The following is a 6,649-nucleotide window of genomic DNA, read 5'->3' on the forward strand; positions in this document are numbered from 1 at the left end:
AATCTTGACCTCTTGTCTTTTCTAGCACATTTGACACTTTATATTCATTTTGGGGGTACATGCTTGTTAAGAGAGTAGAGTGCAAGTGCTTTTTAAAAAAATAAGATGTAAATGAATGATATGTAAAATCAATTTTATTAGAATATAAAAATTCAGCTATAAAGAAGAAAAAATAATGAGCTTTTCCCAAATATAAAAAATACAAAATATATTATCTTACCCTGGGGTAAGCCCACTGGGGCTTCACAATCTCCTACCTGGACCCCACGGTTATCACAAATGCACTTTTCTCCATGGATGGATGCCAATTTATTGCTGTTGAGGGTAGTACGGGCATACTTTGTTTTATTATGCTTCACTTTTTTGTGTTTTACAGATACTGCGTTTTCTACAAATTGAAGGTTTCTAGCAACCTTATTCCAAGCAAGTCTGTTAGCACCATTTCTCCAATACAATTTGCTCACTTCGTGTCTCTGTGGGTCACATTTTGGTAATTCTTGTAGTATTTCAAACTTTTTCATTATTATTGTATTTGTTACGGTGATCTTGTCCATTTTTCTGTTGGGTTGTCTTTTTCTGATGAATTTATATGTTCTCTGAATATTGTCAATATTAACTCTTGCATAGTAAATGTTTTCCATATTCTCTACTGTCTTTGTTCACAAACCCTCAAGGCTGTAGGTAACAAGTGAGGTCAGGAGAGGGCAGAGCCAAGGAAGAAGTCAGAGAGAACTTCTAAGGCTTTGCTCACTGTGGAACCTTCAAGGCCCTACTTCCACAAATGAGAAGTTACTCAAACCTGGTAATCAAAATATCAAGAAAAGCAAGCTCAGGATAGGGGTACTTGGGCAGCGTGGGTTGGTCTCCAGTGAGCCCCCAGGGCTGCTGGTTTTGGAAGATGCATAAACTGCACTGCAGGCCCTGCTGCGGATGTGGAGCCCTCTGCGCATAGGAAGGACTAGAGGCTGTGCTCCTACAGAGCTCACGTTCACTTTAGTACCTGTGTACCAGAATGCAGGCGCAGGAAGTAAAATGGAAAGGAAATTTTAGAAGCTTTAAAGAGGCACTTTAAATTTAAAGACTTTAAATAAGATGCCCTATTTTCAGGGAAAGTCGGGAAAGTTCTGAGGAATTCTGGGTACTATGGGTGACACCTCTTTAAATGTCTGCATTTTGCAAGGAGACAAGGGTGTTTGAGATGACACTCTGAAAGGGGAAGCAGTTTGTATAAGTGACAGATTCCTGCTACCCTCCCCGGAACAAGCTCTTGATTTGAAGTTTTTCCTTATCATGTTTTATGTCCACAGGTGGTAAACTCTAATATAGACAATTATTTGATTTAACTGGCATTCTGGCGAGGCTGAATTCCAGAAACATTTAGCCTCTTGTTACGTTTCTCTAAATAGCCCCTTTCCCAGATGATACTTGTTTCTTCTATGGCTGCAAATAACAATGTGGGTTAGGACCAATTTTTTTCACTATGAGAAATCATGAGGATTATTTTCACTCAGAATCATGAAAATACACACACCCAGACACGACTCCAGACCCACTGGGCTCAGTGGTGGGACCCAAGTGCAGACATTTGAAAAAGCTTCATAAGTGATTGATGCTTCCTACTTCTGTTTATAAGAACCTTCGTCAAGACTGTAATATTTATTTCTTCCTATTGCAGCTTTTGCTTGGGAAGTCTTGGTATAGGCAGAAATCAGTAATTTTGAAAATAAGCTGCTATTATGATATGCCTGGGGGCCCTGCAGTATAGAATTTAAGTGTGTGGACTTGAAGGACACATGAGTTCATTATCGTGATTCCTCAACCTAATAAACATATTTACTTTGAACAAATTATTGACAAGCCTCAGTTTCCTTATCAACAAAACAGGGATTGTGATTGTACTCAATCCCCAGATCAGGAGGATTAAGTTAGATAGTGAGGTGAAGTTACACCTCACTAAAGCTTAGCTGTTACTATCTTATCTGGCTTTGAGGAACTGTTGTTTTTTAAATTTTGTGGGAATGCAACCAGAGTTGTAATATTCAAATGCGCTTGGTAGACTCTCTGAAGTTTTGAAAAGATAGATAGGTCAACTGAGGTTTCTGTGGGACTAGAAAAAGGTACATCTGTCCTAGTAGAAGATACTTTACCTGCAAGGGCCACAGGGGACCCAGACTCCATACGGGCACCTAAATGAGATGCTTTCACATCCCCAGAAGAAAATAAAGTAAGAAATATATTTTGGAATATTTGGAAATATTAAACTTTTAGTAGCAACAAGATTATGGGAGAACCAGTTTCTTGGCATTTCAGGGGTTATTTTGTTCATTTTTTTCTTTCCTTTTTCTTTAAATTACTGGCATGGTGTGGTTTGGGTATGCTGCTGTTCTGATGCCCCTTATGTAATGTGTCCAGGGCTCTTAGCTGGAACAGAGTTGAACCTAGTTTGACAAGAGAACTGAAATAGAGCATGTCTTCTCAGTCTTGTGTGGCATTAAGATAAATTTAATTTTTGTGCTTTCCTGGGTCACTTTGACTTTGGGGCGGGGAGGATGGGGAGATATTAAAGAGGCATTCATGAGATGTTGAGGCCCTGACTCTCCCATCTCCTGGTCCTGGCACACTGGAGTTATACTGGTAATGGCCATCTGAACATGCAGGAGGGACTTCTCCACACTTTGCCTATCTCCTCCCCTGCTAGAGCCAGAAACACCTTTGGAGGTGTCAGAGATAGCACCTTCAAAAAACCACTGTGCAACTCCTACGTGACAGATGCTGCATCTAGCACAGTCATATGTACCATCCCATTCATTCCTTCTAAGAGCCCTTTTTACATAGGGGACATTGATGCCATAGAATTTTCAGGGCCTTGCCTAAGGGCAGCTGCTCTCAAGTGTCAGAATAAGGATGTCTGAGTCTTCTCACCATGGATCCTCTGTCCTCTTACCATAGAAACAGTGAAACCCGGAAGGGTGAAAAGATTTCAGAAATCATATTCTAACTCATCCTTTCACATTCAAGAAATCTTAGACTCAGAGAAGTTGTATGATTTGCCCCAGTGCAGAGCCAGTTAGAAGCCTGACTGGGAAGAAAACCTGATCTCTGCAGTTTTAGAAGTCTTGTGCCTCCAGATCCCACGAGTTGTGTGAAAGACATGAGAGCCATTCAAAACATGTCTGCCGTGGTGACCGTTGTAATTCATCCTGGGTCAGCATATTTACGTCTGCCTTTGGTTCAATAGTATGCAATTCTCTGGACCCTAAATGTTCGGTTTCAAGGCAACTGGAAAATTCATTTAAGAGCTAGTTTATCCCAAAGAGCTAGAACTTAAAACTAAAGGAAAAGAGGAAGAAAATTCAGCTGTCAAGATTGGGCTAATGGCAAGTAATAAATTCATGTGTTTAAGAGAACAATTTGGTAAAACTATTAAAAGAGTACATAGATATATTTTAGAAATAGAGATACATTTTAGGTATATTTATCCTCCTTTCTTTTAGTATGTATGACAGTTTTAAAGTGTTCACCTAAAATTGATTCCCGTCTCCACAGTAAAGAGGGTAGTATTTTACAAAATGATTATTTTTAAATAAATGAAGCTTTGAGGAACAAAGTTTCTCCTTATTTTGCGTCCCGATTACACCTGGAAATCCATTTAGTGTAAAACAGTGAAAAAGTTCAAGAATATTTATCAGAGAGGCATTTGCAAGGAATTCTCATCAAAAGTCACACCTTCAAAAGCCAAGAACAATAAATGAACAAAGTTTACAGGAGCAAATAATTCATTGGGTAACAGAATTTGTATCTATACATCTTACAGCCTTTGACACCTGTAAAAGAGAACAGTGGTGAGCAGTATGATTAACAGGAGCTATGGATAAAACAAGAAATTTCTAATATATACTTTTAAATACCTTGTAATGTATTCCCAAATGCTCCAGAATAAAAATACCAGATAAAATAGATAGATGATAGATGCAGGAAAAGATAAGTTTGAGATTCAAACTCTCCTGAGGATGCCTATAGACATCAAGAAACAACAGCTGGTGGAAAGATCTCACTGGATTATATGGGTTTTAGAAAAACTTATAGGATAGGTTAATGATAAATGAGTGACTCGTGTCATTATCAAGCAATAGTGAAAGCACGTTTTATATTATTACAATATCCAGTCTTTAATAATATTAATATGTACCTTTAAAAATAGTGAAGCTGTTTTGTTTTTGTTTTTTGAGGAAGATTAGCCCTGAGCTAACTACTGTCAATCCTCCTCTTTTTGCTGAGGAAGACTGGCCCTAAGCGAACATGCATGCCTATCTTCCTCTACTGTATACATGGGACGCGTACTACAGCATGGCTTTTGCAAAGCCGGACCATGTCCGCACCTGGGATCCCAACCGGCGAACCCCTGGCAGCCAAGAAGCCAAACGTACAAACCACTGCGCCACCGGGCCAGCCCCTGAGCTGTTTTCTTAAATTACTAATCAATAGTAGCTTTTACAGATGAATACAATTGGCACTCAAATTTCTGTTCATGATAATAGTTCTATCTTTGAGCATTTCATAGCAATTCTGCAAATTCAACCATAACTTAAAATATCATTATTAAGATAATTTTACACAAGCTATTTTGGTTTAATTAGAGTTCCTGTTGAAAACAGAAATATGTCCGCAGTTTACAAGCCACAATTTGCCCATCCTCCCCCTTGTTAGTTATCAACTGAAAATGATTTGGAAAGAGAAGTTTAGATGCAGGGTTAAAATAACTTTAAATACTTTGTTCAGGAAAAAACCCCAGCGTCTTCTTAACAGTTTATGTCATCTTATACTAAAGATCCTTTAAAATGAATAAATCTTTGAAATGTCCACAGTCTAGCTGAGGGAAAATGGGGGATAAACAAATATATCTTTGTTTCGTAGTTTACAGCCTGTCTTTAACAAAGACGACAGCGCAGAGCAGATAATTTTCCTCTGCTCCCACTCCAGACCCTAACTTTGACAGAGAGCTGCGCTGTTGGAAAATGCCTGGTGGATTAGCAGAAGCGAGGCTAAACTGGCACTGCCTGGAAACCCCATTTCACCCCCAGAAAGAGCTAAAAATCTCTCCAAGTGCCGTCACCGAGGGCTCTTTGGTGTCCTGGACCCGGGTAAGAAACCGCATTTTAGCCTTCCTGGCAAGTGGAAACGCACAAGATTCAGCCTCAGGAACACCAAAATCATTGCTCGGAATCCTCACGGATGAAGGGAACAGTTTAGAAATCTCTCTCTAGCATCAATCAGGCTCGCTCTCCGAGGAGATACAACAAAATTATAACAATACAGCCCTGGAGAGGGGTTTTTGGAGAACTTTAGCTAAGAAACCGCCCCCTCGTCCCTCGCCCCAGGCCCACCTCTGCGAGCCTGGGAACCGGCACCCGTGGTCCGGATAGCCCCGGCAGGGAAGGCCCCCCAAAGTTAGGCTGGCCACCAAAGGGACACTCTCGTGGACTGTGACACTACAGAGGGTGATTATGGATCTAGGAAGGGATTTGGGAGAAGTAAAGAGCAAAGTCACAAAATCTAAGGTAACAGTCCCCAATCACTAACACAAATCATCCAAGCCAGGGGCGGGCGCGGGGGATCCCAGCCCAGCCGGACCCGCCCTTACCTGCCCACGGTGCAAGGACGGAGCCCCGGCGGCGCTGGGAAGCAGAAGCGCCTTCGCTGGACTTCAGCAACACGTTCCCCCCTGCCTCCCGGCCCAGGCTCCGGCCCCGGCTCCGGCGGCGGTGGGGAAGCTCCGCCCCAGCCGACCCTGTCTGCGGGCTGGGCTCTAGGTGACCCGGGCTGCGCAGACGAGCGGCTGGGAGCTCGGCGCTCTGCGCTCGCTGCCTCCTTGTCCCCTTCGGATGAAACGTCACTCTCCGGGAGGCATCAGCAGCCGCTGGGATTTCCAAGAAGCTAGTCACATCCTGCTAAGGGGTACACAGATACCATCCTGGGACACTCAAAATCCTGATGCTGCCAAGAAAAGGAATACACTATGACGAGTATCTCGTCTTTGGTTGCCTGGCTCCACACCTAGGGGAGTGATTTAGCCTCTCGGTACCTCAGTTTCCTTGTTTACAAAACAGAGATGATAACGATAATAGCAACTGGGTAATCTGAGAGTTAAATGAGTATGTGGAAAATGCCTGGAGTGGTGCCCGGGACACATTAAGCATTCAAAAACGTTAGCTATCATTGTAAGGCTCTCTTAGGAATGAGGAGTTGATCCAGGCTGCAGACTGAGACGGCCCCTTCGTTCTCTGAAGGGAACTGTGATGTATGAGTCCTTGCAAAGACCTTTTAGCTTGCACGATAACCTCTCTGGAATTCTGGAAATGTGAATTCACATCATAACTAGAAGGGGAAGGAGACAGCCAGGAGGAAAGCTCAGTGATTCTAAGAATATCTGTTTGGTTGGAAGTTGCTAATGGATTATACCTAAAATATAATGCATTAACTTGGAGGTTTATACGATTACTGAGTCAGAGATAAGTAAAGGTGCTTTAAGAGAATAACACCGATAGGGTCAAGTGTGGGTAAAGTCTGTGAAGAACCTTTGCATATGCTATCAGGTCTGCTCCTCGCAAAACTATGATAGGTTTGTTAAACGTAGTGCACAATTATTCCC

General features: G+C 42.0%; 1 protein-coding gene across 3 annotated transcripts in view; it reads right to left on the minus strand.

Annotated features, from left to right (window-relative positions):
* NPFFR2 (neuropeptide FF receptor 2) overlaps positions 1-6,234 on the minus strand; it is a 44,707-nt gene extending 38,473 nt beyond the window's left edge. For 2 of the 3 annotated variants that reach the window (XM_023637988.2, XM_070262361.1), the window contains exon 1: positions 5,642-6,225. The gene's annotated coding sequence lies outside the window, so the exon portion shown is untranslated. Of the gene's footprint in view, positions 1-5,641 lie in introns of all 3 variants that reach the window. The other variant, XM_005608726.4, reaches the window with a different exon arrangement.
* Positions 6,235-6,649: the final 415 nt, after the last annotated feature.

This window comes from Equus caballus, chromosome 3 (genome assembly GCF_041296265.1).
Source record: "Equus caballus isolate H_3958 breed thoroughbred chromosome 3, TB-T2T, whole genome shotgun sequence".
NCBI classification, from domain to species: domain Eukaryota; kingdom Metazoa; phylum Chordata; class Mammalia; order Perissodactyla; family Equidae; genus Equus; species Equus caballus.